Consider the following 11,641-nt stretch of genomic DNA (forward strand, 5'->3'; position numbering starts at 1 on the left):
GCCCAGAGGAGGGGAGAGCTGGTCAAACCATGGATCTAGCGCTCCTTCGTTGAAGGTTCTTTGCCTGTAGCGACCTGTCCTGACCCTGCCTGTACAGCCACTGTGTCTTGCCTGAGGTGGACTGGTGTGTTCAGAACCAGGGACGGTTCAGGAGGGTAGGGTCAGAGGTTTGCTCTGGAGGCCGTGGCGAAGGCAAGGCCAGGGTTTTGCTGACTCCACACCTGCCTCCCCACAGTGCCTCATCTTCCTTCCTGGGGACCTGGGTGAACTTCTACTCCGAGGCTTCCCATCAGCCTCCAGGCTCTCTGAGTCTGCAGCAGCTGCTGCCGTACATGTGGCTCCTCCTGAGTGGCTTTAACCTGGAGCACCAAGCACACCACCTGCTGGCCCAGGTTGAAGATGGCAGATCAAGCCAGGCAGAGCCTGAGAGCCAGGCGGACCGGGGTGAGTACCTAAGTACCTCAACACACCTCCAAACCATACCCCTCCAATTAGTGTAGCCCTGTATGAGTAGATGAGTCCACTGTCAAGGTGGAGGCACCCACCATCAAGTGCTTTTCCCCAAACCCACCTGTGATCATTGCTGCAGTGGGGAGAAAACCTTCAACACATGAGTCTTTGGGGACCAATCCAGATACAAAGTCTAGCTGTTTCTCTTTGATGGGTCCAACGTGAACTAAGAGGTACTGAGGTACAAGGGGCTATTTCCTTGAAAGGTGTTCCTGTAGTGGACCTCCTGTGCATAGAGGGTCCTCAGGGATTAATCAGTGGGGAGTCTTTGGTGGAACAGAAGCTGGATTCGGGGGCTCTCAGGTCTGTGTGTGAGACCTGAGCTGGCAGAGGCTCTCAGTTGTGGGGGATGTTGGGTAGTGTATTCCTTGAGTGTCACCTACCACGCCTCTGCCCCTGCCTTTCCAGAGCTGAGGGTCCCTGCTGATGCGAAAGTCTATCACGGCCTGATTGGAGGAGTGCATTATGACTTTCTTCTTCGAGAAACAGATGCCAGCAAGTCGTTGAAGGTCAAACCAAAGGAGGTAAACAGCCACCTTCTTCAGTCTTTACTCCTGGTGCCACTCCACATCCTCCAAGGGGACAAGAACCTCAGGTTCTGGATGGATGTTGTAGAATGCCCACAGAGCCAACTGCCAGGCTGGGTGGGGTGCAGTTGCTGGGCTTTGCTGATGTTGTCATCCCCCACAGTTCTTGGAACCTTCTGTGGCAGTGGCATCCAGGACCCCAGCAGCTGTGAGCAGCAGCTCGGCAGTGGCTGCAGGATCATTGCCCCAGGCCACCCAAAGCAATGAGTGCTGCATGAGAAAAGTCACCAGTAGCAGCTCCTCACTGCTTCACTCCAGCGAGCAGGTGGAAGACAGCCGCGTTGTTCACGTCCTCCTAGAGGGACAGAGCCTGAGGGAGACAAAGCGCATCCCGGTAAGCCCGACAGCAGGGCTGCCTCCTGGGTGTCCACACAGTGGAAGGCAGGAGACACAGCCAACCCCAGGGCTATGGTGGGAAATAAAGAAGAGACAGGTCCGTCTTAAGGGCTTGACCTGAGGAGGGAGAGCATCAGCATGCCCAGCTTCAGTGGTGAGTGGGCCTGTGTATTGTGGGTTTTGCAGGCCAGAAGTGCAGACGGAAGTGCTGTGGACAGATGAAGGCAGAGATATGTCCAGGGTGCAGGCTGCAGTGCCTAGAACTTGGTATTCTCAATGAGTGAAGTTGGAGCAGAGGAGGTGGCAGTGACTTGTCACATGTGTAGGAGGGGATGTGTTCCTGGTGGCAGGGAAGAGAACCTCCTTAGCATGACTAGGTGTAGGAATTTGGGGTCGGGATCACCTGGGGGGTCATGCCAAAGCTTCGGAATGTTAGGCTTTGCATGTATGTAAATACGGAGCTAAAGGGGTTCTTGGCAGAATTTCTATGGATGTGCAGTAGACAAGCTAACGCTGCAGGTGTCCAGCTGCAGAGGAGACATGTTCAGTGACTGCCAGTGCTGAGTCAAGTACATCATTACAACCAGACCCGCACCGAGCTTCCAGAGGCCAGGGCCTCTCAAAGCTATCATGAAGCACTCAAGTGCACACTCTTGTATCTGAGTCTGTTTTGTGTCGTGGCAGTCAGGACCCAAATTTTCAGTGCATCTGCCTCTTCCACCCACAAAGGCAGCCTGCATCCCAGATCACACTTGGTGCGCAGATCCCTGGCCCATTGCTCTCATCTCAGTGAGATGAGAGTGTGTCTGTGCATAGGCAGTTTGGTCCTTTGACATGAGTGGAATGTGGCTCCCCAGGGGGAGGGGAGATGGCAGGTACAGGCAGATATTTGTACCAGGATTGTTCTAGTAGCACATTGCAAGAACCCAGGTGGTATATGGAGGACACACTCAGGTAGCAGGATAACAAGATTGTGCCCTTGTATATGTAGCTGAGATTTCTCCTGAATGTTTGACCACAGTCTTCTGGGTAGCTCTTCTAAAAGCCATTCTCTGATGACATTTGTCCCACCCTGATCCAGGTGACCTTTCAGGAGACGGTGACAAGCCTCATCCGCAGGGCCTTGGACCAAAATTTGTTGCAGCATGAGGATGTGGACAACTTTGAGCTGCTGTATATGATGTCTGAGGATGAGAGTAAGTAGGACAATCAGACAGTGGGGAGACATGATCCACAGTGGGCTCAGGATAACTGACAGCCAAGAGAAAGTGGGCCTTGGCCCCAAAATACCAAAGTGTGATGGGCCTGGCGGAGACTCTCAGGGGTTGTGGGTGTTTTGTGGTATAATCCTTGAGTGCCACCTAACAATTCTCTCCACTTCGCTCTGCAGAAATCAAGGTCTCTGACCACTCACTCGTGTGTCTGTCCATGAATCTGGGAATACAATATTTCATCGTGAGGAAACGCCCCCAGGTCAAGGGAAAGGAGGTAAACACCTACCTTATTCAAGCTGTGCATGTGCTGCCATTCCACTCCGACCTGAGGAAATAAGAAGCCTCAGCACCTGGACATATTTGCTGGAAGCCCATAGAGCCAACTGACAGTCTGGGGTGGCTTTCTGTTTCTGGGTTTGCTGATGTTCCATCCCCCACAGTTCTCAGAATCAACCTGCAAGTCCTCCAGGCCGCTTTCCCACAAGCAGGTGGGAGACACCTGCTTAATTCGTGTCCACTTAGAAACACAAAGTCCAGAGATGGCCAAGAGTGTTCTGGTAAGCCTGGGAGCAGGGGTGTCCCGTGGTGCTTACACCTGGGTGGGGAGCAGACACTGGTCCAATACCATGGACTACTCATGCCCTCTTGAATTTGGAGCTTCTGGATGATCAGGAGGATAGATGGGAATCAAGAAGGGAGAGGTCAGTGTGAAGGGCTGGAGCTGAGATGAGCGAGTGCAGCAGCTTGTCCACTGCCATGTCTGAGGGAGTCTGTGTGTCAGGTGGCAGCATGCAGTCCAGAAGGGCAGGGACAGGTATGGGTGACAGATGAGAATAGGACAGGAACTAGGTTGCAGGTTCCCTTGTATGGGATGCTGACGTCTATGGAGGAGGACAGCAGTGTGAGGTTCTCCGTGTTCCTTGAACAAGGAGCTGAGAGAGTCTCTCTGCAGAGTCGATATGGATGTGGAGCAAGCACACTAAATGTCCAGGTAACCCAATGACCACCCTTGCCGGATGAGGTGCCCTCCTACATCCCAGCCAGCACTGAGCCTCTGGAGGCCAGGAGCTCTCGTGGCTATCTTTCAGCACTCCTGTGTGTGGTCATGTTCCTGGGTCTGTTTTTGGCCCTGGCAATCCAGACCAAAGCCTCTAGGTTTTGTGCCTAGGCCATTCCCAATGCCGCCTGCATCCTCGGGCATACCTGGGATCTTGGAGGCTATTGTCCCATTCCTCCCAACTTGTGGGATGAGATTGCATCTGTATGCAGGTAGTGGGGTCCTTTCACTCCGAGAGGAGTGCAGCTCCACAAAGAGCAATGGCAGGCCCAGGAAGTCCTATGTACAAGGATTGGGCTAGTAGCCTGTGGGAAGAGCCCACACGATGAGCAGGAGGTCAGCCTCAGGTAGTAGGGTCATGGATGTTGCACTTGTATTTAGAGTGGAGGTGCCTCCAGGATGCCCCTGCCCACTGTCCTTGAGTAGTCACTTCAAGGCCCATTTCCTGAAGGCCTGTCTCCCATGCTGCTCCAGGTGACCTGCCAGGATAGGGCTCCTGTTGTCATCCGCAGCGCCCTCGACCTACACTTCCTTACTGAGGAGAATCCAGAGGATTATGAGCTGGGCCAAATCATCTCTCGCCGTCAGAGTAAGTGAGACAATCAGATAGCAGAGAGCAAGGGTCAGGATGTGGACTCAGGTCAACTCTTAGCAACAAAGAGTAGTCTCTGACCCCCCAAGAACACTCCAACAGGTGTGTTGGGTTCGTGCACAAAGCCAACTGCACTTCTGCTGGTGGAAGGTCTTGAGGTCCAATAGTATACCCCAGTGGATATTGCGGCTCCCCACCAGGTGCCCTCCCCTGGACATGAACAGGCATCCAAAGCTGACATCTTTGAGGAGTGAGGAGGAAAGCCTCTCTCCAGGAGCAGTATGTTTTCATGGTCTGGGATAGGAGTGGTTTCAAAGGAACATGGGAATGCATGGGCTAAAGAGGGAACTGGCATTTTGTGGACTGAAGCAGTACTATTGAAAGCCTTCTGTGTGACCAAAAAACCACTGCCTGGGCAGAGCATTGCCAGGATTCTAGCAAGCAGTAACAGGATGAAATTGGGAAGAAAACACAGCCTGGGAGACAGCCTGAATCATCTGTCTTTGCATAAATTCCATGGTCTTACGCACCTGAGTCCACTAGGCAAGGAGTGATCACAATAGCCAGGTTGTGATCCCTAACTAAAGTCAGATGAGGGCTTCCTGAGCACTTAGCCACAGAGCTCATCTGATAATAATGCCAGCGCTTTTTTGTTGGTTGGTTGGTTGGTTGGTTTTTGTGAGCCAAACACCACAGCAGCCATTATCCCAGCCTATGTACCCTGAAGACCACCATCCCTATGAGTTCTAGGATCACTTGTCTCCTATCTTAACCTACTGTTAGGTTAGTAGAGTCTATGGAAGAGGAAGTCTGTCTGGGGCCTTGGTAGCCTAAGAAATTCATAGCAGAGATCTCCACATCCAACCCAGAAGGGATGGAGAACAGGCTCTAGGTTAGAGGAGGGCGACAGGAAACACATGTTCAGAGGAAGGAGAAGCGGCTGTTGTATTCCCCCACTCGGGGTCATGGCACCACTGGGCCATACACCATGTTGGAGGGAAGCAGTCCCTTTGCTGGTCTTTGGAACCATTGTTCTCAGTAGGGCAGTATTTGGAATGTGGCCTCCATTCTCAGAAGCCTGGTTCACATGGAGGCGGGCTCCACCAACGCAGAAGCATGGCTCTAACGTGGTATCCGTGCTGGTCAGCCTGTCCTCACTGTGGCCATACTTGAGGAAAATAACTCAGAGGAGGAATCCTAGGCCTTTTCTCTGGGTTTCATAGCTTTCTCTTTGGTTGTGCACTGAGGCTGTCCATAAAGCTCTAGTGTGTGGCAGTGGAGAGCTCCTCAGCCCTTGCCACAAAGGCATAGACTGGGAGAGAGAGAACGAGGCTGGCAGAGAGGGAGAGAGAGAAAGATGGAGAGGGAGGACCTCTACTTGGAGAATGAGGATTCAGTGGAGCCAACAGGAACAAGGTACTGTTGCCCAGGGCACAACCCTGTTTAGGTCTTCCTCCAACCATGCTCAACCTTTCTTCCAGTCCCTCCCACCCCCCAGTAGTGTATTCATCTTGAATGAGAATTTCATGTTGACATCAGAGCACTCACCATCCAATGCTTCCCTCCAAACCCACCTATGAAGATGGCTCATGTGGGGACTGAATCTTCGGCACAGGAGCCTTTTGTGGGAGATTTCAGATGCCAACCCTAGTGGTGTGCTTTGGCAGATGCAAGAGGACCTGAGATATTCTGGAGTCCAAAGCCTTTGGTAGGAACAGACATTAGGTCTGTTGAAGTGCTCTGCCTAGTTCTTCCTCAGGGAGGACTGTGGAGGCTGTCTTTGTTGGTATTGGTGCTGAATTGGAGAGCTCTCAGGTGTGTGGCTCTGGCCTTTTCTGGCACAGGCTCTCAGATGTTGGCGTGTCCTAGGGAGCACCTCCTGAGTGCCACCTTCTTTTTGTACACCCCTCTCTCCCCAGAGCTGAGGATTCCAGCAGAGGCCAACGTATTTTATGCCAAGAATCCTCACAAAAAATCCAACTTTGTGCTGAGGAAAAGGAGCCTCTCCCAAAAGAATGATGGGTGGATCCAGCCTCAACCTCCCTCTCGTCCTGGAAAGAAGGCTCCAGCCCTCCTGAGGATGCTTGCAAAACCATTCTGCTGCTGTGTGCCTGGGCGGGGCTGAGGCAGCCCAGGAATATTTACATTGATTACTATTTTCTTCAAAGTTTGAATCTATAGTTTGCCATTGTCCTTGACCTTGTTTAGTAACACAGTTGTTACTCTATCCTGTATTTGTTGTTTCCATTAATATATTATTATTTTAAAATATATATGTTTTTGTTACCTGATCTACTGTGATGATTTGAGTATACTAAATGTAGCAGTGATTCCTAAAGGACACATCCAAACCAACAGGAAGGAGTGTTTCATTCTATCAGCAAGAACTTTGGTTTTTAGGAGTTTGGCAGATGGCATTATCTGAGTCAGTTTTCCAATGGGGGCAATGAAGTATCAGCTATGATGGTACAAACACAAACAAAGACACACAAACACACACAAGAGCACACACACTCACTGAGAGATAGATAGGCAGATGGAGTTGGTCTCTGCTGAAATACTTTGGAGACATGGTTTTGATTTCTCCCCTTTTGGAGTATTTTCAATTGCACAAGGTGTCTTGCAAATGAACCCATGTCTGAGGAAGACATGCATGTGTACTTCACATGCCACTTTTCACATAGCAGGAAGGTCATGTAATATTTTTCATGCAGCTGTCTTTTGACTGTGAACCATCCCATGAGGTCAGCTGTGGAATTTTCAACTTGTAGCATCACAATGGGGATCCACTCTTTGGATTTGGGGATATTTCCGATTTTCTTGATTCAGATTGGAATGATATATATATTAGTTTTTGATGAAAATTCTGCATTTGATGGTAATGAATGTCGTGCATCTAGGAATCTGTAGAGTGCAGACAATGAATGGATGCCTACTGTTGTCTGGACTGGTCTGAAAAGTCCTGTAGCATCTGAGCATGTGTGAGGGCTGTACAGGTCTTGCAAAAAGTCCAGGTCAGATGATCCTGCACAAAGCTGAACTCCTAGTGGTCTCCACAACAGTGTAAGGGCCAAGGAGAAACACACTTCCACACAGAAGTTGGGAAGCTACCTTATGAAGGTGATCATAGATGCGGGATTATTAATATATCCAGGTTGGCATCTATTATTTTTTTAGCTTTTGACTTTCGCAGCTGTGGGCATCTTGACAACCATCAACTCCCTGTAAGCACAGACAACTCTATAAGAACCTGAGGATAAATTTCCCTGTGCATGTCCCCTTGTGAAACTGCTGAAGCACCGCCTGGTTTACACACAGGTGGAATTTCTAGGTCAAAGTGTGCATGTTTACTTCTTTGACTAAGCACTGCCAGGTGGCTCTTCTGCATAGCTCTACCTGTGGCCAGGATTGTATTATCTAGCTTTCTAACTTTTGCATGTTGAGTAGATACATAGTGGGAGCACACTGTTTTTGTTGGTATTTTTCTTGGTATCTATTCTGATGCTTTTCACTGGGGGATTTTTTCCTGTGAAAATGGGCTTCCTCTACTTGACCTTATTTTCTTCTTTTTAAAATTTTTTCAATGTGACTTTTTAATTTTAGTTTTATTAAAGACATTGCCCCTTGCTTGCATAGTCTATATCTAAAGCACTAGTCCTTGCTCCAAGGCCCAGCTTGCTCTCAGCTGCCCCAGGAGGGGAACAGTCTTTGGCGGTAGACAAGAGACACCCCTGCAGGGGGCACAAGTGCTTTGGCCCTCTGCTGTCTTGCCAGCAGTGCTTCCCATGCTCACAGAGGGTTTCAGACACTGAGTCAATGGTCCAGGTGGTCTTTTGTTCAGTCTGATCTCAAATTGAGCTCCTCTGAGAGGTCATATTGAAGTCCTTGTGTGTACCTGATCCATCATTTTCAACAATATTCCAAGTTCACTTTTTGTGTGTACGTGGGTTCTGGGGATTGAACCCAGGGCCTTGAGCCTGTGAGGCAAGTGACCTACCTGAGCTACACCCTCAGAGACCCCTGTAAAAGTATTTCCCCTTTGCCTCGGGGTCTAAGTTGCCAAGGCTGACCTCAAACGTTCCTCTTGCCTCAGCCTCCCTGGTGGCTGGCATGACAGGCATGCACCTGGGACTGTCACACTCGAGCCTGTGATGGGAACTCATGTGCATCTGTCCAGGGCTGAGCATGGTTAGGCAGAGCTGTGCTCCAGGCTCCCTGCAGGGCTGTGGAGGCTTCTGCTGCCCAGCAGCCCTGGTGCCATGGCCAGGGCTCCTCCCAGCCGAGGGCAGGCAGCTGCCCATTGCTGTAGGCTGACCTTATTTTCTTCTTATGGCACTCGTCCGTTCTCTGGAGTATGTTGTATGGTTTGTCCATTGGGAGTCTAACAGGTCCTCTAGAACCTTCAAACAATTAGTAAAATTCCTAAACAGTAAGTGAGCACGCGCAGAAATTGGGCTAATATTTTGGGAAGAACAATGTTGGATGATATATTCATGGCTTGAATATATCATCCAACATGAAGTTATATTTTATTACTTACAAAATAATAAAATAATGAAGCAATACCATGGGCTGAGCTAAAATAGATCCTTAGGATCTTAGGCATTCTGTAATAAATCTGTGTCACTTGAAGTATAGAGTTGATCGACTCTGAGTAATGAAACAGAAGTAAAGGTATCAAAGCAAATGATCATCTGTTTCCAATTTTCTGTGATTTGGTTCAAGTGGTAAAGTGGTGATATTTCTTAATAATGGATCAAATAGGTTCATAATTGTTTTAGAGTACAATTAGATGCCTTCAAACTTTAGGCTACATGGGCACATTTGAGAACGGTTCCAGCCATTCTCTCATCCTTTGGGTCATTCCCCTCCTATGTCCTGTGAGACATTTTCTATGTGAGGCTTTAAGAAGAAGAAGAGAATATTCTGTGAAGAAAACCTTGTGATCTGTGCAGTATGAAGTTGAATGGATTCATTCAGAAATCAGAAATTCTATTGAAAGATATTTATTTGCATGAGCCAAATAAAACCTATTTTTAGGCATCCTGGTGAAGACAAGGTTTTATCTTTATGTCTCATTTTCTATGTTTTGTTGTTGTTGTTGTTGTTAGAATGAAATTCATATGTTGCCAGACCATTCTATCAGATGTGTAACTAGATGCCATTTAAATTACCCACTTTTACATGGTAGACAGTTTTTAATGAACACTGCCTGTCTGCACCTTTTTTAAAAACAGGACTGGGATCAGAAGCCCAAATACCAATGGTTAGCTGGAACATATTTTTCATTTGGCCTATCTGTCAGTATTCCCTGAGGTCATCTGTGCAATCAGCTTCGTTACTCCTGCTCCCTCACTGGATTTCATAGAAACCATATGCTATGTATGAATCAGGGACACCAATCCCACAACATAGCATTCTTTGAATATCCAAAGTCCCACTTTTCACTTCGCCATGCCTGAGATCAGCAGTAATATTTATCAGCAAATGTGAGATTTTCAAAGATCCAATTCTATGTGCTCCTTTCTCATAGAGCCTTAGGCAGGGATATAGCATACATAAATATTAAGTAAAGGCCATAGTTTTTAAAATGTCATCCATTGAATAGTTGACACATGTCTGAGATACTTTTTATTTTGGAGGAGGTATTATTTAATAGGGAATTCCAACAGCTACCTAATAGTGAAATGAGAAGTCTTGCATCCATTTTATTTTGTTTCTGATGATTTTTATGAGTAAGGGTAAGATACTTCCTTGTTCTGATGCAGATGTTGCCCACTTTTGTGAATGGATGCGGGGTGTCACCTACTACTTGCATATCTGCATATTGGGCTTGACACTGCTATCGTACTTGGTAGTTGGCAAAAAGTCAATACTGAAGTTAAGCTCTTGTGTTCTAGCAGCAGAGCTGAAGATCCTTGATGTGCCACCTTCTGCAATCCATGCTGCTCTCTTCATGTTCCTTATTGACTTCCTGGTGATGAGCATCATGGTCTCCTGGTCTTGAGAATGGCCAAGCATTGCTCTGTGAATGTGGAAGATGGGCATGTGGAAGGCTCCAGGGAGGAGGGATCATTGAACATGTACTCTAATCCATGTGCCTGTTGAATGACCTGTTTTTTTTATTTTTGGGTTTTAAGGGAGACACTGCCCTCAAACACTTCTGTGCAGCTGGGAATGCAGGCTTCTGCTTCACCTTGCAGGAAGCATTAACGAATCCTTTCCAGAAGACATGAGAAGAGAGAAGTGAGCCTCTGGTATCATGCAGGTTCCTTGCATTGCCCATGGGCTAGAAGAGAGAAGAGTTGCTTCATGAGATTTGATCCCCTTTTTCCTGAAAAGTTCCACACAGAGGTGAGTCCCCAGCATGTTTAGAAATCATTTCAGACACCTTTCTGGACGGAATTGAATCAGAGCCCCTGATGATGTGGAAGAGCTAAAGATGGGTTTGCTATGAATTTTCTATTTCATTCATCAGGGCCTGAGTCAAGTCAGTCATTGTGCTGTCAACACATGAGCTGCTGGTCAAATGTGAGGAAGTGGTCTTGCTTTATGAAAACACCACCCTGATTCAGTGAGCCAGAGGCAGCCTGCAGTCCCTGTTTTCCTGTAAAGGCAGATTGCTGTGGATGGCCTCTGGCCTCGTCATGCAGCCCTGCTCAGAGTAGGGGATTGAGGGACCAGGCAGATCCCTAGTTCCTTTTGACCTTTATTGCCATTGGGCCACCCCAGGATTCTTGGACTCTACCTGGTCTTCTGGCCTGGGTCAGGGGATGTGAGGTTTGGAATCCCCCTCTGTGGCAGGATCCCAAGCCCCCCCAGCCACTTGAGGACAGGCACAGCCTTCCCTAATTGTGTTAGAGTTGGAGACTTCTCCCACCCATCCTCATCCATGCTCATCCCACATTTTGTAGCTTGACACCTGAGGACCTTTATTCATTGACTTAGTTGTTAGTGATGATGGTTACTAAGACTAAGTGACTCTTTCAAGTCACATCACTTGCATGGTAGGGCTAGAGCATGGATCTTCCTAATTGATTTCATGGGACTCTCTCATGGAAACTGTGACTGCCTCCTAAACACACACTCTACATTTGGAGTGTCAAAATTCTTGGCACTGCCTCCTTGACAAGTGTATCTTGTCTTCTACGTGGGAATTTCAAAAATATTTTCCTTTGGTTTGTGGAGGTCATGCAGAAGTGATTTCATTTGAAATAGCCCAAACAAGAAATACCAGTTGTCTTTTTCGCCCATGGATGTGTGTAGTGAACATCCCTTTCTGTGTGCTTGCATGAGTTGCTCCTTTGAATTTGTTGAAGAATGGTTGGCTGGGGAGCAAGGTAAC

The 11,641-nt window shown here is 48.1% G+C and overlaps 1 protein-coding gene across 3 annotated transcripts in view; it reads left to right on the plus strand.

Moving 5' to 3' along the window:
• LOC144249667 (small ribosomal subunit protein uS5m-like) overlaps positions 1–10,634 on the plus strand; it is a 46,978-nt gene extending 36,344 nt beyond the window's left edge. The window contains exon 11 of one of the 3 annotated variants that reach the window (XR_013342258.1): positions 10,437–10,634. The gene's annotated coding sequence lies outside the window, so the exon portion shown is untranslated. Of the gene's footprint in view, positions 1–235; positions 415–10,436 lie in introns of those variants that run through there. The other 2 variants (XR_013342260.1, XR_013342259.1) reach the window with 2 other exon arrangements.
• Positions 10,635–11,641: the final 1,007 nt, after the last annotated feature.

Source organism: Urocitellus parryii, chromosome 12, assembly GCF_045843805.1.
Source record: "Urocitellus parryii isolate mUroPar1 chromosome 12, mUroPar1.hap1, whole genome shotgun sequence".
Classification (NCBI taxonomy): domain Eukaryota; kingdom Metazoa; phylum Chordata; class Mammalia; order Rodentia; family Sciuridae; genus Urocitellus; species Urocitellus parryii.